This window comes from Parus major, chromosome 1A, assembly GCF_001522545.3.
Source record: "Parus major isolate Abel chromosome 1A, Parus_major1.1, whole genome shotgun sequence".
In the NCBI taxonomy this organism is placed as follows: domain Eukaryota; kingdom Metazoa; phylum Chordata; class Aves; order Passeriformes; family Paridae; genus Parus; species Parus major.
In genome coordinates this window covers 48,710,464-48,718,354 of record NC_031773.1, presented here as the reverse complement: position 1 = coordinate 48,718,354, position 7,891 = coordinate 48,710,464, and the positions used below count along the sequence as shown (strand labels likewise).

Sequence of the window (7,891 nt, the reverse complement as noted above, 5' to 3'; positions counted from 1 at the left end):
TTGCTGAGTGAGGAAGGTGGGTGTTATTCTTTGTAGCTGGCATCACAGGAAAAATTAAATGCTCGGAAGGTCCCTGGCCTTCCCTGGGTGGTGTTCTTGGCCAAAAAGGAACCAAGTTTTTGTAGCAGCCAGGGTGCAGACTACATCTCACCTGCTCCCAAGGAAACACAGGGGATGACATACCCCCAGCACCCCACGTGCCAAAACCATGGACTACCCCCCAAAGGGTTGGTGCAAAACCTGCAAAAGCTGAAAAACTGAAGGCTCTGGGGGTGTCCCTGAGGTCCTCACATCCCAGGCAGATGCAGTGCACTCAAGTCACCTCCTCCAGCTTCCCAGCACAACCTTACAGTGCAAAGGGTGGCCTCACTAATCTACACATCCCTGGAACTCCCTTCACTGCCCTGTGGGAGCCCTGATGTAAGGCCATTCCCGGCAGCATCCCTGTGCCTCAGCATCTCTTCAGCACAAAGTGCCTGGCCATGTGGGGTGTCTTGATGGCTTTTGGCTAGTCAGGAGACATGGATAATTATCGGCGTGCAGGAAAAGGGGGGCAAGGGTGGCTCGCATCATCTGCCTGCCTGCTGCAGTTGTGCTCTTGACAGGGCAGGGATGAACTGCCGGTGACTCTGCCAAGCACCAAGCAAGGCAGGTGCCTGCAAATAGTTTATGAATGATGATAGCAACAGTAACAGCAGCAAGGGCAAGCAATAACCAGGGCAAAGCCTGCTCTGCACCAAGTCCCCGATCGAGAGAGGCTGCAGACACTTCTCCGCACCCAGCTGCTGCACCACAGCTGTGTTGCCAGCCCGGCCTGCCTGCTAAACACTAGCCCATCAGTGACAAGGGGGAAAAAATCCCCCTTCAGCCCCCTTGTCGCTCTGCTCACAGCGAGCTGAGAAGAGCCATGAGCCTCTTGAAAGGCCCCAGCTTCTCCCCTTTCAGCCGTGCCTGCTAGGCACCAAAAACAGAGCAGAGGGAGCATCCCAGGTAAGCTGCAAAACCGCATTCCCACCGAGAGCGGGTCAAGTACTTCACTACAGGTTTGCCGACTTGTATTGCTGCGGTTTGATCCCTCGAGGTTAACAAACACACCTGGAAGGCGTCGAGCCTAAGTGCTGCCCAACTCACGCAGTACGGGGGATCACTGCCCCCTCCTTCCCCTGTCCCCCAGCTCTCCGACAGGGAGGGGCTGCCATCGCGGCCAGGCTCGGGCTGCGGAGGAGCAGTGCGAAGCGGGACTGCATCTGCACACTCACTGCCAGGACTGCGATATCCCTCCCGCCATCACTACGGGCTGCTGTCACACCCCTGCTCCTCCGGCCTGCCACAGCCGCTCCCGCTGGCACCCTGCCTGCTCACCTGCCTGTCGCCTGTCGCCTGCTGGCACTCGGTGCTGCCCGCAACTTCTGCCTGCTCACCTCCACACAGACACGAGCCTGTTTCTCGGTGCTGGCAACAACGGGAACAGGAGAGGAGAGGACTTCTGGGGCCGCTGAGTCTGGTCCCGTGGCAGGCACCGCCTCTTCGTAATGCCATCGAGCTTTTCAGAGGGATGAAGCGCCTGTGTGCCCAGCCTCTGGGATCCCCAGTGCCCTTCAGCCCCCGCACTCACCGCGCTGCTGCCGGGGCCGATCTATACAGCTCTCCCGGGGCTTTACCCTCCTCTACAGCAGAGTCGCTTTCCGCATCCACTTGTTCTAAGACTCCTTTCAGCTGGTCAGTCCGCACGGGTGCTTTAGCAGGCTGCCAGCAGAAAGGGAACCGGCAAGAGGCAAGGGGAGAGCAAAGCTGAAGGCAGGGGAAAGGAGAACAGGCAGCAGAGAGGCAGCTGGGACAAGGCCAGCAGCTCTTTGTACCAATGTTGGTACCGCTCGCCAGGGAGGGAAGGAGATGGGGAGAGGTGTCAAGGTCGTTTCTCTGAGCCTTTTGCAGGGGACAGAATGGGGGACGCTGCTTCCCTCATTATCCAACAGGCTCCCTCTGAAGTGTTTCAGGAGAAATGTTGCCATAGAAATAAAACAACCGTCCAGATTGTGAGGGGCAGACCCACTGCCATGGTGGCAGGAGCGTGGGCAGAGCGGCGGCAGGAGCCCCTGGCTGGCGGCGTGGGGAGGTGCCGGGCTGGAGAGTGTCTTGTTCTCCACCCTCCACTCTCTAATTTCCAGTGAGAGCAGCAATGGTGCTGCTGTGCCAGCGTGGCTGGTGCCAGGAGGTGGTGGGCATCTCCTCCCCAAGTAAACCAGCGGGTGAATGCCAAAACTGTCCCTGGAGGAAGCTGCCTGCTGCCCGGCTCCCAGGAGGACAGACACGGAGGTGCATGGGTCTCTGGGGCCGCGGGGACAGGGTCACATTGCAGGCAGCTCCTATCCCTCAGCAGCCTGCTCCACGGCACCACCTTCACCGCTGGAGAACGAGACTCAGAGGTCTCAGGGAGAGAACCAGCTCAATAGCAGCCCTTGCCTGTCCCAAGCTCCCCACTGCCGGAGAATCAGCATCTCTCCCGAGAAGGGGCTCCATTCCCAACCATCTCCATTAAAACCATCTTATCTGGCGAGGAAAACCGGTGGTGGTGCCTCTGGGGGTTCCCTGTGAGGCCTCTCCGCCCTGGTAAGGGGCACAGGAGCAGTGACGTCAAGGAGCAGGAATTTAGCCTGACTCAGTTTCGCAGCGTTGCGAGGCAAGCGCAGACGGCTTCACTCAGCCCGTGCCATTCACAGAAAAGCGAGCGCCAGCGGGAGGCTGGGAGCCGCGTGGATGAGTAAGGGATCGATTGCTAAGACGCCAGCATCCATCTATCGATTCCCGGCCGCGCTGCCGGGTTAAGCCAGCCCAGCACAATAACGAGAGGAGGGATGGAGGGGCTTGCTGAGGGCAGAGGGCCATTAAGTGCTCCGCTCTGCGTCCGCGCTGATGTCAGTGCTCGGCGGGCGCAGGTGTCCGTCACCGTGCCCTCCTCCCCCTTGCTGGCACCCTCCTGTCACTGACACCACCCCAGGGAGGCAGCTGCTTCCCGGGCGTGGCCGATGGCTGAGCTTGGGGTGGCCGAGAGGCTGGAGCGGCCGGTAGGGACTGGCCATGCCAAGTAACTCCATCCCACCCCAGCCACTTCCTCGCTTCCCGGTTTTCCTTGCGAGCCATGGCGGGCGACTGCAAGGGGCAAGGACCACTGCCTGCCCCCTGCCAGCACCACACGTCGGGGCACTTGATCGTAGCTCCCAACCAGGGGGAAAGGTGGAAGGAAAAAAAAAGGTGGAGGAGAGGGAACCCACTTCCCTCCAGCTTATCCTCTCTGTGGCCATCCTCACCATTCGTCCCCCCTTCCTTGTCCCCACCGGGTTCCTGTTTCCCCCCAAGGCACGTATTTGCCCTGTATTGATTATTATTTTCAGTGGCTGCAAACAGGAGTGGCCACACACTGCCGGGGTGTCTCAGGCTTCTGTGGGTGCCACTTCTGGTGGTGAATGGAGAAGGGACACGTTCCTACATCTCTGTCAAGATATATTCCCCATGCACCTGCCTGATTCCTCCCAGGCTCCGGCTAACCCCAAGCCCTGGGCTCATCTCCGCACCTCCCACCTCCTGTGGATGACTCCTCCCGAGAAGCCAAGGAGGGCACAGAGCAGGGGTTGAGGGTAGCCTTGGAGCTATGTCACCTCTGCCACGCGTTCCCGTGTGCGCTGTCACTGTCTGCCCTCCACAGCCCACCCCCCAAGGGGAGGAAGGGGACGAGGGAACAGCCCCAGAGCTGCTGTTTGCTTTGCCACCGATGGAGTCAGGGTTGGGCAGCAGGGATAGGAAACTCCAGGCTCCTGCCAGAAGGATTTGGATGACTCCAGGAGATTTGCCCAGGAGGGAGGGCCTTAGGGGCTTAAGGGCCAGGGATATCCGAGGTGATCTGCCAACACCATGCAAAACCTGCCTGCCCACCTTGTCAACAGGGAGCAAAGGCGGAGTTTCTCTGCTAGTTTACTCTCGGCTTTCTCCCGATCCCCTTCACCCAAACCCACTGTCCAGAAGACCCTTTGCACTGTGCCTGTCTGGGGGGTGTTGGACCACCACCGGCAGGATCGGCCATGCCGGGACTAGGAGAGGTGGAAGGCAAGGGAGAGGGGGGCAGGTCTGGAGCCCAAAAAGCTCCGCAGGCAGCAGGAGAACAAACACATCCACTTCAGCCCCATTTGCACCCGGCAGCTTGGAGAGGAGGTCTCCAGCTGCCTTTTACGCTACGAACTGGCCGGGATCAGCACAGAGAAGAATCTACAGAGCAGAAGCAAAAGGTGAGCAGGACCCAGCCCAGGGCGAGAAGGCTCTAAGAAAACACGGGGAACTGAAAAAATGAAGAAGTTACCTGCAAAGCGACCGAAGTCAGGGTGGCAAGGGGGCGGGGAGGGAAGTTGGGGAGGTTTAGAGGCAGGAGCCCACCCCTGCCCCTCGGCCCGCGGCCGCCCCGGTAGCTGTACGTGCATACGCCATGCACACAAGGCAACTTTATTATTCACTGGCACGCTCACACGAAGCCACGCATCTCTCCCTAAGTTATATTTATAGCTGTTCCTCTGAGCGAACGCAAATGAAACAATACATTATTTTCCTAAGGGAGAAAAACCCCTTCCCGCTCTCATGCCGGTGAGGAGAGCAGCGCTCCCCGGCACCGCCTCTTACCCGGGTCCTGCCGAGGGCTGCCGCCTGCTCCAGCCGTGCCGAGCCAACATCAGAGGAAGGGAAAAGCGGCCGGTCTCTCCATCTCACCATGAAATGCTTCAGCCGGACCGGAGGAATCAGGGAAGTCTCTCTGCAGTCCTCGCTCGCCTCCAGCCTAGGTTTATTTTTTTCCCCTCCGAAGAGCTACTTCTCCGCTGCGACCTGCTCTTCTCCTAACTCTGCCCTGCCCACGCCAGCGCTCTCCTTCTGCCTCTGCCTCAGAATTTTTTGCTCCCAGGAGCGTCCATCCCACGGAGTGCTGATGTGCCTTCGTGGCTCAGCGACGGGTTTAGGTCTCCCCCTCCTGCCTGGCTCCCTCCTTCTCTGGCATTATTTGCCCGTGCCCCTTGCTGCCCCCCTGCTCTAGTCCCCAGATCCCCCCTCTCCCCGACACCCTTCCTCCCTTTGCGCTCCGCTCCCTTTCCCTGGCTGCCTCTCCCCCTCGCTGATTGCTATGCAGTCTGTAGCTGAGAAGTCAGTAACTCCGTGGTAGGATCCAACAGCTTTCCGCTACTTTAGCCCATCCTCGCATGTGAGCTCAGAGCTGCGGAGCCGCCATGGGGGAGACACAGCAACCACCGGCAGCGGGAAAGGGATGGCGGGGCCGCCAGGTGCCCCCGAGGACGTGAATCCTCCTCCTGGGCTGCTGCACAGAGATTAAATAACTACCGGCAGAGGGTCTTTCCCCACCTGGATTTGGGGTGCTGGGCTGACACCTGGCCGTGAGGAAGGACCAGGCTCTCCCAGCTGTGGGGCATTGCCTCCCCACTCTACAGAGCTGGTGATTTCCTGCCGGGATGAGTAATGCTGGGACAGGAGCGTGGACATGGAGGGACCAGCCCTCAGGGCTCCGGGGTAGTGCACGGCCGTCCTGCCGGGAAACCTGTCCAAGAAACCTCTTTCGGGTCTCCACGGCCAGCAGCATCTCAGAGGCTATAAAAAGGTCACTTCTTGGTGACAAGGAGAGAAGGCAGGGGACTCTGCTGCCACAAAGCCAGAGGCTAAAGAGAGCCCTGACCACGCAGGCAGTGGCTGGAAGCACAGGGTCCTGGGGACAGCCCCGTTCCAGGATGGTGTTTTTGAGGACATGGTTTCCGTCTTGGTGTCTCATTTGCTGTGCCTCTGCTGAAAGTCAAAAAATATTTTAAAAAAACATATTTTGAGTCTCCTCTGGGCCCAAATCCTGCAAGGATTATGACCCTCTCTCCCAAAATCCTCCCAAGATGTGGCACATGGGATGACCCCTGCACAACATGCTGTGGAGGCTGCTGTGCCCCGCCAGCTGTGGTGAGCACAGCCTGATCCCACTTGGCAAAGCCACTGCCAGGGCAGCAGAGGGTGGCTTCAGTCACTCCATGCAGACGAGCAGTTGCAAAACAGGAGCACATCAGCCTCCTGAAGGGTCAGTTCACCCCCGTGCTCCCATGGCTGCTCCCTACTGCTCCTGGGGAGCTGTTGCACCTGGATGGAGCAGGGCCAGCCTGTCCATCCCCTCTGCAGCCATCCCTATGAAAACCTTGTTCAGGTTCAGAGGGATTCTTACTTTCCCGAAAGCTCTGTCTCTAGGGCCTGTGGGGCTGCTTCCCAAGAGCTACTGACCAGAATCTGCTCAGCTGCTCTTTGGCAAAATGTACCATCCCTCTGGCACCCTCTGGCCTTTCCTCTTCATGTGGTGAAGGGATGAAGATGGGGCTGAGACATCTTGCTCCTTCCCAGAGCAAGCAAAGCCACCAAGTGCAGCCCTGAGGCCACCTCAGCTTCAGCTCGGGTTTTGCCCTCTCTGCCTTTTGCTCCTCATTGCTGTCTCCCCCCGAGGCCTCACCACATTTCCCTCTGCCTTTGCAGCAGCAGGACGGACGGCTGCACCTCGCACGTGGTGTGGCAGCCTGGCACTGCCAAGAGACAGGTGGCACTTCCAGAGCCATGAGAGGGACATGGGGATGCCACATTGAAGATGCCACCGGCCCCTTGCTGTCCTTGTGCCCCCCAAGTGCCACGCCCTGACCGCCCCATGGCCGCCGGCCCCAGCAGCGGGGTGGCTCACACTCGCCACCCCCGCCCGTCTCCACCAGCACCGTCTTTAATAAGAAGTGTGGAATATTTTAGCACCTATGTAAAAGCCACCACAGACGGTGGTGGCAGCCGTTGCCAGGGAGACGCTCCCAAAAATAGCCCCACTCCGCCAACCTTTCCCAGTGCCGCTGTGGGGATTGAGGGAGGCAGAGGGATGGAGGGATGGAACGAGGGATGGATAAAGGGATGGATGAAAGGAGGCCAAGAGAGTTCCAGAGATGGACAGAGGAATCTTTGGAGGGATGAATGGAGAGGTGAATGGAGAGAAGAGGAGGGAGGAGTGGTTGGAAAGATGGAGGGAAGAATGGAGAGAGAGAGAGAGAGAGAGAGGGATGGCTGGAGATGGATGGAGAAATGGGTGCAGTGAAAAGCAAGAGCTCCTGGGAAGCTGAGAAAATGCTGCCTGCCCATTCTCCTGCCCGGACATGAAGAGAAGAGCTACCTCTATGCCAGCTGCCCCTGCTTGGACACCCGTGGTCCTGCGTTCCTGTGGTACCAGCTAAGCCAGCACAAACCCTCAAGCTCTCTCTGTGCTGAGCAGATCTGACTTGGGGTGCTTAAACCAGAGAACAAAATTTTGGAGTCCTTAGTGCCTGCCATGCTCCCTCTGCAATCTTCCTCCAACCATCCCATCTCTGTCCCCAGTGTTCCAGAACTGCCCAGCCAACCTGACCTGGTCATGGGGGCAGAGATGGTGAGATACAGAGGTGGCCCATGGTGCTCAACCCCACAATTTTTCCCAGCCCCTCTGGGAATGCAGGATCATTTCCCTCTCTTAGACAAATCCCTGAGGCTGCCCGCTCTCCCAGGAGGTCTGGATGCAGCCTGAGCTACATCCTGCAGCAGGAATGGAGACACCTGGAGCATCAGTCCAGGGGCAAAAGCACAGAAGCCTTCCTGATAGAAGAAAACAAATGTTTTAGTGATAAGGAAATGACCTTTTTTGCCTCTTCTCTTCCCATAGCCATCACCTCACTGGACAGGTGGAGGTGGTGAAGGGCCCTGGATGTAGCTGCTGCTGCCTGGCCCAGGGACTCTGCAGGAGGAGCCTTCCAGACCAGCAGAGACGGAGAGGGAAACCTCAAAAATAGAACTAAAGGAGGAGGGAATGGGG

At 58.6% G+C, this 7,891-nt stretch overlaps 1 protein-coding gene across 2 annotated transcripts in view; it reads right to left on the bottom strand.

Annotated features, from left to right (window-relative positions):
- The window catches only part of KCNJ4 (potassium inwardly rectifying channel subfamily J member 4), a 19,019-nt gene extending 13,958 nt beyond the window's left edge, over window positions 1-5,061 (bottom strand). Inside the window, exon 1 of one of the 2 annotated variants that reach the window (XM_015629481.2) lies at window positions 4,666-5,061. The gene's annotated coding sequence lies outside the window, so the exon portion shown is untranslated. Of the gene's footprint in view, window positions 1-1,362; window positions 1,969-4,665 lie in introns of those variants that run through there. The other variant, XM_015629482.2, reaches the window with a different exon arrangement.
- Window positions 5,062-7,891: the final 2,830 nt, after the last annotated feature.